This window comes from Aquila chrysaetos, chromosome 2 (genome assembly GCF_900496995.4).
Source record: "Aquila chrysaetos chrysaetos chromosome 2, bAquChr1.4, whole genome shotgun sequence".
Lineage (NCBI taxonomy): Eukaryota > Metazoa > Chordata > Aves > Accipitriformes > Accipitridae > Aquila > Aquila chrysaetos.
Genome location: NC_044005.1, coordinates 8,236,217 through 8,248,576, shown reverse-complemented (window position 1 = coordinate 8,248,576; position 12,360 = coordinate 8,236,217).

Here is a 12,360-nt window from a genome sequence, read left to right as displayed (position 1 = left end):
TGTTCCCTTCTGTATCATAAATAAAAAGTAGTGGGGAAAGCAGCAATTCTGCAGACTCAGATTTAGGACACTCACTCCCCAAGAATAGGGAAGAGTTTACATGTCAAGGTTATATATCAGCAAAACAGCGGACATAGAAAAGAAACCAACGACCATGCTGAAGTAGCCATTTGTCACTTAGAAACTGGATAAATTCATCTGAGGGATAAAACTAGAGGGAGAAATACATTCTGGAGCTGGAAACACACTTGGACTGAATCTCATCTCATGGACATGGCTTTATCCTACGTCTCCTGAGTCCTTTCCCCTTTGATCAGACACTTCACAGTTACCGTCTGCAATTGAAGATCAAAAGGTTCTGACCTCCTAAAGAACAGAATTTTCCCACAAGGTACACATCAGTCCTGTCTGGGATGAAAAACAGCAGGGAACAAAGGTCACAGACCAAGTAGGACAGCATAGTCCTAGCCTTCAGACCCTGGTCCTGAGTTATAAATACAATAATAAAAGAAAACATGACAATCAGAAGAAATTTTAAAGTTTTCCCACCAAAGATGCCACAGTAACACCTGTGTATAGGGCAAATGTGGCTGTGGGGCCTAACATGGCAGCAGAACCAGCACAAGAACAGAGGGACACTTGACAGGAAGACCACAGCGATGTGGCATGCACCTCATCTTCCCAAAGTCTACACGTATGACTGGTGGGTGAAGAACACTTCAATACTGCTTGCTGTGCATCGTCCCCATCTTCCCTCATGTCCACACCTGGTAAGGTAACCCATTCCCACTGGGGTCTTCCATCCACAAGAGAGGCTTATCAGTGAGTTAGCAATAACGTAAGTGCATTTCTGAACATTTTTAGAAGGGAGCCATCGTTAAAGCCAGTCTAACAGAAAAGAAAGCGTACAAAATTTGGAGGAGAAATTATCTGGGACTAAGTTCTCAGCAGCTCCGTGCTGAGTGAACAGACTGACCTCTGTGGATTTATACCGGTGCCGACAATCAGCGGCATACCAAACAGTAAGGGTGAGAAGCACTTGTAAAAATATGCAAAGATAAAGAATACAGAGATGTCTACAGTTTGTAAAAGAAATGAGAATTGTTTATGAAGTAGTAATTTGGTTCCCAAGCAGATCATGTTATGAAGCTGAAGGCAACAAGAAGCTGTGAGGTGGTTTATTGGCTAATAAAGTCTCCGACAATAAACCCACTAAACTGCACTTATTAAAAATAGGTTAACGTTGCATTTGGCAGAATAAGTGTCAGAAAGATTCAAAGCAAGGTGGCATGGCAAGTCTAATCTGGTCAAACTATGCACAGCAATGACACGAGTAGACAGCAAATGTCTTCCTTAGCAGCTTGTTTGTGTAATTGACCAACAAAATATGGAAAACTATTGAAAAGGAAGCTGGTGCAAGAAAATTAAATAAGAGGAACAAAATATAAAGACAAGAATGCCTAAAAGGTCCTTGGATATATTTGTAAAGGGGTGTCATACACTCTGTTTATATTTCCTCCACATATGGAATAAAAACTCAACAAGGGAACATCCACACTTCTAAAAGGATGTTGGGAAACTGCATTATCTTAAAGACCTATCTTGAAAGAAAAGAGAAGGAGCCCAGGCTAACCAGTAATTTTCCAACAGCTTGATCTCACATCCGAAACTATCTTTTCATATGAAAAGTTTTCAACACAAAATTGTCCGTTTAAATAAAATTTCTCTCAAAACCACACAGACTGAAGTATTTATGTCATATCAAAACACTGCAGCTTGATGTTGCTCCGACAGGTTACCTGCATTTGCCAATACAGTTTAACTGAAGGTGTGCTCTGACCCAACTAAAGTAAATACCACAATCCGTTATCTTTTGTAGAACAGAACTTCCGATTTCCATTTATGCTATTTTCTTTATCAGAGAGAAACTTAAGATGTGATTTAAATGAAGGTAAGAGACAGGAACAGTGGAAACAGGCCCCATGCAAAAGACACGTTAAACCAACAAACATAACAATTTCCAATCCTTGGAGGTTTAAGTCTGCAAAGTCCAAATACAGAATAAGACATTTTGAATGGTGAAAATAACTACGCATTGGAGCAGAATGCTTTACTATAATATAGTATACCATCATCTGACCTTTGTAAGTGAGGATCGGGTGTTTTATTAAAATGTATACTCCATTTCAATCACAAAGTACCTGACTCCAAGAAAAACAAGCTTCTCTGTGCAGGATACCAAACCAGGTAATTACAATGGCTTAAACTCTGTGAAATATGGTAGCATGATATGTATGTTGCCAGGGTATGTATGCCACCTGTTGATGGTAACAGCTCTTTGTCAGAAAATCCAGCAAAAGTGGTTTTGCTGCTAGAATGGCACCTTTTCTCTCTCACCATGCAGAGGTGATGGGCTTGTGTCATCCCGGCTCAGTGGGCCTGTGAAGGGGAGGTTTGAAGTAACACTTATTTGATCAGACTGCTTCCCCCTAAAGTAATTTCAATGTGTTTTTAAGGAGCATTTTTGGGGAGGATTATTACACTATAAAAAACCTGGAAACACATGCAGGCTTGTAGGAGTGACAGAGGCTCTGGGAAACCCTCATGGCGCGGCTTTTAAGTACTTCAGGTATTATAATCCAGTTCTGGATTATCATAATAAAACCCCTTTTGCCCTGGCATCTCTGTCACTAGGGTCTCTTAACTGTGAAATGGAGTGTGTGCTCTCATCAGGACTGACAGAAGAAATACGTTTCCACACAGAGTTTGCCAGAGGTGTTACTCTGTAACCAGGTACGACACCTGGCTGTGCTGGGAAGGTGGCTAAATATTTCACTTTCTAAAAAAAATGGACAAAAAAATAAAGGGAAATGGGGTGCAGTCACCATCACAGTTTAAACTAGTAAGCAGATACTGCAGAGTTTCTGGTATAATCTCAGATCCCATTCTTATCCCCAGAAGCTTTTCAGCTGTGATCACGTTAGCAGTCTTGTGGGGCACAACTTAATTTGGCATGAGCAATTCCCTGAAGTGAGGTCAGAAGTTTATAATAATAAAGTTAACTCAAGTGGAAAGATACTTGCAGGTACCGACATCATATTCCCCAGCGCAATCCTGCCTGTGCTGCAGCCGGTCCTCTGCTGTCAGGGGGACGCAGCTCTGCCCTCGCTCACAGCAAACAGCTTTGAATCACCACACAGCAGAGTTTCAGTGAAGCTCCAGCCACGGGTATGAAGTACAGCAATGTTTCCACTACAGAGGACTTAATAATCTCTCCAAAAGAACAATCGCCCTGGATTCTCTGGCTTTGAGTGACACGTTTGTGCAGAAAGTTCCTTCTACCCCTTTTCTTCTGTTTGCATACATAGTTCAAGAACAGTCCCATGGAGCTCAGACCTTCAGCCCTTAGACAGAAAGAAATCTGAGACTGATTTGATTGCTGGATACCCTGAGGAACATAGGCCATCCCTATTATGTAGGGATGTGTTTTTTGAGAAAAGTATCCAGGGAATAAGTTTTCCCAAATTTTTGAGGCAACCACTGTTTGCTGGACACCTGGCCTGCAAACAGCTGCTATGGATGCACAAATACCTCTCAGGAGTCCCACAAGTCCAGCCCTCATGCACCCCATGGCTGAACCGCACACACAAACAGGCACCATCACATTTGCTGTGAATATGTTTGGGCTGTTAAAGGATCCCTGATCTGCACAGGGCTCACAAAATCTTTCTAACAGGATCCCTCAGCTCAACAGCTTCTCAGGGAAGTCCTTCACCCCGTTATTTTTTCTTGCTTGCTGCTTCTTGGGACACTGATGAATTACTGCCTTCTCAAACCCACACTGCTGCCCTTGAAGGTAGGGGGAATTTCAGCATGTTATCCCCAAGGTTTAGAGTTTACCAAGGTTACCTTAATAACCAAGGGCACCTCCTAACAGCAGTTACTCATTTGGAGATCCCAAAAGCTGTCTGGACCTTGCTTTCAGGGAAGCAGAGAAGTGAATTTATTGAATCTGAAATGAGAGCTGATTGGCATGGCCTGGGCTGAGCACGTTCATACCTAGCACGGCCTTGAAGGATTCTCCATGGCTGAGCAGACAGACCTGGGAAGACAGTATTAGCACTTCAACTCAATTCTGTTAACTATCTCTGAATTTCAGGACAATCAGATCATTTGCCTGCACAGCCAAAGCCTCACCCAGATCTCAGGCTGCATTTAGGAAGAAAGGAATGTCAAAATGGCATTTTACAAGCTACTAACAAAAAAGAACAGGAGTCTCATACTCCTGGTTAATGATGCAGAAAAAGCATTGGACTTATCAACAAATGCATAGGCAATGAGTGCTGTGAGAGAAAGCCATCCATCATGATTTTGTCTTTTGGGGTGGGGGGGTTTATTGCCTGACTGGCATCTGCATAAGCAGTTGGAATGCATGTTACCAAAGGAGATTCAAATAATAAATGTGATTAATTAACAGCATCAACACCAGTCACATATTTGCATTACTGGAAAAGGTAATGGCTATAAGAATAACTTTAAGATAGTGGAGCAATAAGTTATAGCATTTCTTAGCTATCCAGAGGAAAAGGTCAAATGAAATGGACTTACAGTGCCTGCCAGGTCTGCTTCTGATGTCAAGTCACCTTTTTCGAGATGAAGAATTGTAAGATTAAGCTCCTAATAGTTAGCAAATCTATTTCAAAAAATATTTCATAAAATAGTTTAAAGTCCCAACTTATTCAGGAATACTCTGAGGCCTATTCTCCCACTCAAGGGCTTGGATAGATTAAAAAGATTACCAAGGGAAGCAGCAAATTCTGCACCTTATAGTGTTGTTAAAACATGAATAAACCCCTATTTCTGAGACATCTGTTCTAGCTCAAACAGAGGCTGGGATGCAATGCGCAAGGCAGGAATTACTGGGAGGAATTCTCTGGCCCGTGTTAGGCAGGAGCTGGGAATGGAGTATTACAAACATCCTCTTCTGGATTTAAATTATGGCCTTCTGGTCCACCGCCTTCTGGTGCAGGGAAGTACAAACCTCATCTCCCTGAGCATGTGAGGACTCTCAAGGGATGCAGTCCCTGGGAGGACACACAGGATTTGACCCTTTACCCTGCTCTCTGGTGTTCTGCTGGATCCACAGCTCAAGCCCACAGCCAGGGAAACATTAAATAAACTTCCTCAACAGCGCTGCTTTCACACATCATCCTGGACATCACTCCCATCTGTGGCTCTGTGCAACAGCAAAAGCCCTGGAGAAGAAATGTTGGTGTTTCCTTCCATTGCAACCTCCCTCGAGGGCATCTGCCTCGAACCTTAATGTCTCAGAAGTTAACAGGACAAACACAGAGGGTGGGCCCTGAACTCCAGGTCTAAAACAAAGTAAGGGATGATATAGGCAGACCCTGTGGATGAGGCGGTGAACTGAAACTCCAGGTGAAACCCAAAAGCTGCTTTGGAGAGAAGGGTGACTTGCATCACACACCAAGAAAAGGGAGAAGGGAAGTATATTTGATATTAGGACAAGCTAATTCCCTGGGAAGAACACATGCTGTGCACAGGTTTACAGGCTGGTACATCATCCGTACACGAGTTCAAGCTTTGGGGCAGGCTTAATCTCACCGGTGCTCCCCACTCTCATCTGTGCCTCTAACATCTGCTTTGGAGCTTGTCTGTGATGTTGTGGTAAATCCCGCAAGTTTCGCCTAAGAGGATGCAGTCGTCTCTCTGGAGACCACAGGCTGCCCAGATGCTCGTAACAACAGGGGCAGTGGGGGTGTGAGCAATGCACACACTTACTTCTCAGTTCATTACCACTTGCAGCAGTGTGCCTCACCCTCTTGGGCCATTTGTAAACCTTTAATCACATTTGGCTATAGTTTATCAGCAGTGTGTCCTTGCAGCAAAAAAGACCAACCGAGTATAGCCAGCAAGTTAATGGAAGTCATCCTTCCCCTCTATTCAGTGCCCGTGAGACCGCATCTGGAGCGCTGTGCCTGTTTTGGAATAGAAGACCTCCAGAGGTCCCTTCCAACCCAAATTATTCAGTGATTACCAAGGTACTATGATACCTAACCCCATGTATTGCCTGTTTCATCACACACAGTTGTCTCCTCCAGAGCTTCACAACGTATTTCGTTATGGAAGGGGGTACCAGGCAGGAGAGAGAGGAACATGCCCTAGAAATGACATTAGGACCACGCTTAGCCACTAGCAATGCACACAAAAGAACAAGAGGGGAAAAAAGAGCAATTCAGGCTAATGCTGACTGATGTCAAGAGGGAAAATACTGGATATTGGGAATAGTTGTAAGGGCTTCTGACTCAGGGCTGATATAGAGAAGGGTATTTTAATGAAATTCCAATTACTGTGGGCTGCAAAATCACAACCAAACTATTTTCAAGCAGTTTCTAATATGCCTTTAGTTAGGGCAAAATATACTGCCACGTGACATTTTGATTTTAAGTTGGGCAAGAAAAAGGAGCAATTAATAAGGACAACTGCAAATAGATGGAGATGTAAAGAGGTCTTATGCCTTTTACAAGTCCAGAAAACATCCTAAGCTAAAAGTTTAGAGCAGTGGATACAGAAGCTGGAGAAATCCTTCCATTCCTGGATCAAACTCACTCCTCCTCAGAAAAAAGCAGGGGCACTGAGGGTACAGTTACAGTTCAGTTTAGGTGTTGCCTGGAACAGATGATATTGCATGAAGCTTGACTTTGTCTAAGATATTTTTAAATCAGATGCTAGACAGAATTACTTAAGAATAATCACAAAGCAAATGTCCATGAGATCTGATTCAAGATGGAAAATAGGACAGTGAGGTTCTCTCTTGTACTTCTCGGCCCATGGTCTGTGTTGGAGAAAGGGTGATAAAACCAGGATGTCAAATGGAATAAAACATATCAGGAGCCACACTCTATGCGGATGCTGAGCATATAGCTGGTTCTTGGCAGATTTAAGTGGGTTTGACTTAAAACAGGCATTTATGACTATACTTGCTAGGGACAGAGCTGTCAGATACTCCAGTTCACTGCCTGGACTGTGTCTGATCTCTCCATGTGGTATGAAGGAGTCTGAGTGCATGCTGAGGCTTTTCCCTCAGATAAATCTCATGGTGCCTGACTGATGCCTACAGTCCTGGGCCACCAGCTCAACCCCAGGAAAGGGCCTGGACCCGCACTTTGCAACATGGACACGGTCTGCTCGGTGATATTCACTGCTCAAAATATCCACAGGAACAGGGCAAGACCTGGGAACATGACCGGGAAGAGGAGTCAAATGAAAATGTGAGAAGTAATACAGCCTGTACAAGAGTCTTCCCCCACCCAGGGCAGATTTATATAGCTAACAGAACTGTGCCTTAGCATTAAATGCCTGGCATGGGTAATGTTTTCACACTGGCTGGGAAAAGGCATCTTTTCAAAATCTATTCAAAAAGCACACCACAGTTCAGTCTGCATTTCCATTCACTTAGCCCTGTTCACCATTATCAGCTCCTTTTTTTTGGATCCAAAATTAAGGATTATTTTTAAATGGTAGAAATGACAAACAGAATCTTTCTTTCTTAATACTGGTGTTCCTTCTTCAAAAGCAGCTCAGCTAAAACTTTCTTACTTCAGGTAAATCAGGCAAAAATAGAGAGACAAAACCTCAGAGGAAATTCAAGTTTAAAAAAGGAAATCACATATCAGGAAAATAAATTTCAAGAACCCTTTCACAGGCAAAGCTTCTTATACAGGAAACTGCTAGCAAAATTACTTAATTTTATTTATCCCAAGTGGATGTTTCTCCTATGGGGAATTTGAGCTAGACAGAAGGTGGCTGCATGAAAGGGTAGAACTGGGAATTCCTGATTCCACCAAAGCACAAACACTGATAAAAAGCTATACTAAGTACTGAGCAGGGATTTTTTAAATTTTATTTATTTTGACCCATGGAAATACCTTGGGAGAAAATTAGGGCTCAATGTTTTTTGCTTGGGCAAAGAAGAGAGACCGTGACTAATTGCATGAAGGATGCTCACCTGGACTCTGGCAAGCTGAGGGAGAGGCACTGCTCTGCCAGCTCAGACTGAAGAGTTAATCCTAGCTCGTCTGTCATCTCTAATTGCTTTGAGGTTCGAGGTGCCAGACTCTTCCCCTCTAGGAGGTGATGTTCCACTTTTTAATCAAACTTTGGGCAGAAGAGACAGGCAGGCTGATCCTCTGGGCTGTTTAGGGCATCCACCTGCAAAGCAGTACATATGTGCTCCAGCGCCTGCTAAGTATTTAATGGCCAGTTAGACAGCAGAAGAGCTATAGTTCACCACTTTCTGTAGGGTGAGCTAATGCAGCTGGTCACAGTGCTGTGTCTCAGTGAGGATGCTGAGCCGAGGTGATTAATTCTGGTTTCATTTGTCCAAGGGGGATCTGGGCAGCCACAGCAAGACATATTACTTTTATAGGTAGAGTATGTTCTTTAAAAGGATCATGTTCTGCATAGTCCCTAAATATAGGGCAAGCTATGTTATTCACATTGTACCTTCTGACAAAAACTGTGCTATATATTGGGGTCAATACAGTTGCTGCTGCTTGTTTTCAGTGCAACTAAGAACACTCTAAAAATAGAAACCAGTCAAAGAACCAAAACTCAACAGCAGCCTGCGTCATTGCTGTATATCTTCAAACCATAGCAATATGAGATGATAAATAAAAAAGAAAGAGAAAACCTCCAGGCCATAAAAATAGAGAAAAGGAATACATTTCTAAGGGGAAAAAATCCCACTCAAATGTTGCAATTTTAAATGAAAAACAACGTAACGTTAAGATTAGCATTTTACTCGTTCCAAGACACAGAGAAATACCCCAAGTGTGTAACGACAAATATTGTGGCCAACAATGTCTTCTCTCTAAAGTATACAGAATTGTTCAGAGCCTTGTACCATCTTACAGCTTGTGGATCAAAGATCCCCCACCCCAAAACCAGCATCAAACCCACAGTTTCTTTGAAACTCTTGCCCATGTTTTAGAAGGCTGTTCAGTCAAGTCTAGGGCAGTGACTTGTTCCCATATATCTGCTCATAAGCAGTTTCAGGAGGGAATTATCCTTGTTATCAAAATCACACTCTTTGTTTCCAGCACGACTTTGTCTGAATTTCCTGTTTCACTTCTTTGATCACATTCTGTCTTTGCTAATTTGAAGACCATTCCCCCATCTCAGAGGTCACCCATCTACAGAGCTGGTACGCTAAAGCCACCTTCAAGCTCAGTCTCTCCAGGGCACAATTTCAGGTCTGGAGCCATTTCTGTAGCTCTTTTCCAAGTTTTCCAATCTCAGTTTCCAGGATGGCCACCAGAACTGAACATGTTATTCCGGCGATGGTCTCTAATGCCACCTCTCCTCACCTCCTGACCAAGAGCACCTGGCCTGTGATACCCAAGGGTCACACCTGCCCTCGTGCCTCGCCTGTGTGTCCACAGCCACCTCTCTGGAGTACTTGTCCCCACACACCCAGCTGCCCGTTCCTGCCCTAAGGCCACCCTGTCCCCCTTCTACCTCCCCATGGTGGCTGCCCTAGGTGCATGGTGAACTGGGCTGGAAACCAATGAGATGGGATAGAGACTGCGGAAGGTAAGACCCCGGCTTTTGGCAGCAATGTAGACTTCAATCAGTTTAGCAAATAGTGTTTTCAGAGCATTTCAGTGCCTTACCACAAACCCGCAACTCTCCTCTGAACAGAGGCAGAACCAAAACACCAACAGGTAGTCAGTGCTACACAGGCCACTTATATCTGGTGAGGAGGACAGAATTCAGGCCACGGGAATGTGCTAGCTGGTGAGCAGAGCAGGCAGAGCTTCCTCTTGAAATAAGGTCCCCAGTGACCTAGGATGGGTAACACTGGTGTAGACCAATTCCCTGGAGAGCTGCTGAGTGGGTCTTTGGATGGGGCTGAAAGGAAGCACGGGCTACATGGACTACCCAAATCTTGATTCCCAGACTGACCTCCTTGTTCCTTGATGGAAAAATGAGGAATATTTTCTCTGCACATGTTCAGTGTATTTGCAGTCTCTGAGCATGACTGTGAATGTCTGCTCCCTCTTCCACTCTTGCTGTTTATCACATTCAAGCAGTCAGCAGGGTTGCTGCCCTAGCCAGCACAAATTGATTATTTTTCTCCCTGTTTATGCTAACCTAACTGCTTAAAACTATGAGCACTTATTAATTTGCCAAATATTTATTTAACGATGAGGGGGCAAATGAGGAGTTGTTTTCACTTGCAGTCATGACCGTGTCTCTGGACACTATCCGCGGTGCCATGAGCAGAAACCTTATTGACTTCACTCCTACATGGAAATGGGAAGCCTTGCTGCATGGGGGCAACTCTCTCTTTGTTCTGTAATATGAATGCTAAATTTAAATGTCATTAAAATTACATCATGGAGCCTGAAGCTTTCTAAACAAGGCTGGTTAGATTGCATCCCAGAAGAAGCTGCTGCAGAAAGATAGTGTTTACTTATTCACCTTCTTTTTAATAGCTTTATGCATTTAACTCTTCAGAAAGAGTTTTAGGAAAGACAAAGACCCTGATCACAGGTCCCAATTTATTATTCTTCATTTTCTTCTGCATTTTACAACTACATTAAGAACATGACATTTTTTTGTGTTAAAGCTAAGGAGGGCAGATTTGTGCCCCTTCAGGCAATTTAAATACAAAATACATGCAGTTATGCTTGGTAAGGTTTATCAAGTCCAAAAAATTTCTTCTCAATTCCCACTGCTATTGCTAAGCTGCTACATGATAACAAAAAATCTTCTGTGGCTAGAAATAGATCAATGAAATTTCCATTGTCCAGGCTGAAATAAATGCAAAAGCAGAATTAGTGGTAAAAATCACTGGAAGTCAGTAACATATTAAAAAGTCTTCCTGGGTGAATTAGATAAAAGCAAAAATATTAAGACCTTTCACACAACTCTCTCCTTGAGAGCTTCAGTAATTCTAGAGAAAGTGGGAACCCAGCCTGGTCAATCATTGTTTCAGCTTTGTGGAACCAACAGTACTGACTCCCCTCTCACTTTCATGATTTTGCCTGTCTTAGCTTTAGCATCAAACGAAATACAGGAGGGGATTTTTTACCTAAATTGCTTAAGAGCAAAAGTCTCACTAATTTTCAGTGTATCAACTGCCACCCAAGACACCAAGCTGCTTTTAAAAGTCATAGAGTGCATGGCTACGTTTTTTATGATGGGATTTTCAGCCCTATAGACTCTTTGATAACAGCTCAATGTCTCAGAAGAAAGCAGCTCACTCGGTTTGCCAGTGACCACTTCTAAGACCTCTGTTAGGCTTATAAAAGGAATTAGTGAGGTTTTCAAATTTTAGCACAGATTCCCCACCAAAAGTTAAGCTCACATTTCTCGTTGATAACTCTATGTGTACAAGATACAAGTAAAGCAAAATTAAAACTCAAAGAACAGCTATTCCCGCAGATGCCACAACACTGAGGAATGCAGCATGAATGCACCTCTCTACATCCACTGGCATGCTGTCAAGGTACAGATATATATCTATTCATGTGATAACATATATCCATATGACATGGTGACAAATTACAGCAGCCTTTTCCTTGATTTCTTATGCTCCCTTACCTGCGGTTGCATCTTCTTACATATATAACATCAATCGCAGAGAAACCTCAAAGACTTTCTAAAAGAACTTCTTTAGCAACCCGATGCAGTACTAGCACTGTTCTATTGACAGAGCTTCCATACTGCGGTATTAAAAAGGCAAGGAGAATCAGAAGTGTTTCTTAAACATGCCTTCTCCAGTATCACTAAGCCAAACACAACCGAGAAACCACATCATTGCAGGACTGAGGAATGCAAAAATTATTAAACTAACAAAGGATCAGTGGAGAGAAAGACAACATATTGCCTAACAGATCACTGAAACCCCAATGTGCCGGTGGGAGGCACTGGATTAAGTGAAGTTTATAAATATGAGTTTAAGGGCAGACGCAGTCCCATTTTGTTCCCTGAACTAGAAAGGTATGTGTCTAACTTCAAATGTGAAATCTTATATGAAGATACTTGATTGAAGATATATTATGATCCTGATTATAAATTCCCCAGGATCTCCTGGGGCCAATTTATAAAGGTTTATGTGCAAGCCTAATGCTGGGAGATGAGAACACAACATTCTTTAATATGCAAAGAAAACCTGACCAGAGTACTATGATCAGACAACTTCAGTAGTACCAAAGACGAAAAACCTATTGAGCTTGGAGCCAGCAGATCTTAAAGAGATGTCTCAAGAAAAGTCACATTTTATGGCTACCTTACACACTACAGCAGACAGCTTGTTACTGAAGTTGATCA